This window comes from Microtus ochrogaster, unplaced genomic scaffold (genome assembly GCF_000317375.1).
Source record: "Microtus ochrogaster isolate Prairie Vole_2 unplaced genomic scaffold, MicOch1.0 UNK2, whole genome shotgun sequence".
Classification (NCBI taxonomy): Eukaryota; Metazoa; Chordata; class Mammalia; order Rodentia; family Cricetidae; genus Microtus; species Microtus ochrogaster.
Genome location: NW_004949100.1, coordinates 18094153 through 18094561, shown reverse-complemented (window position 1 = coordinate 18094561; position 409 = coordinate 18094153).

The following is a 409-nucleotide window of genomic DNA, read 5'->3' as shown; positions in this document are numbered from 1 at the left end:
CTCAGGGTTTTGAGTGAGTGATTAAGGATATCAGAGGAAATGATGCTTTGGAGGCAGAAGTTATAGAGAATGGGCCCTACTTTGGGAGTATTACGTCAGGAGTATGCTGAATCCAACGAGGCATGCCAAGTAAGAAGCTCAACACCACCAGTCTGGCAGCAGGAGGGCTGGTGGGATGGGGACCCTGGGGAATTTCAGGTATCTATTCTGGACACTCCAGTACAGCCCTGGTTTGGGTTTCTGTTGCTGCGATGAAACAGCGTGACCAAAAAGCAAGTTGGGGAGGAAAGGGTTAATTTGGCTCACACTTCAGCATTGCTGTTCATTACTGAAGGAAAAAGTCAGGACAGGAACTCAACCAGGGCAGGATCTTGGAGGCAGGAGCTGATACAGAGGTCCGGGGGGGGGG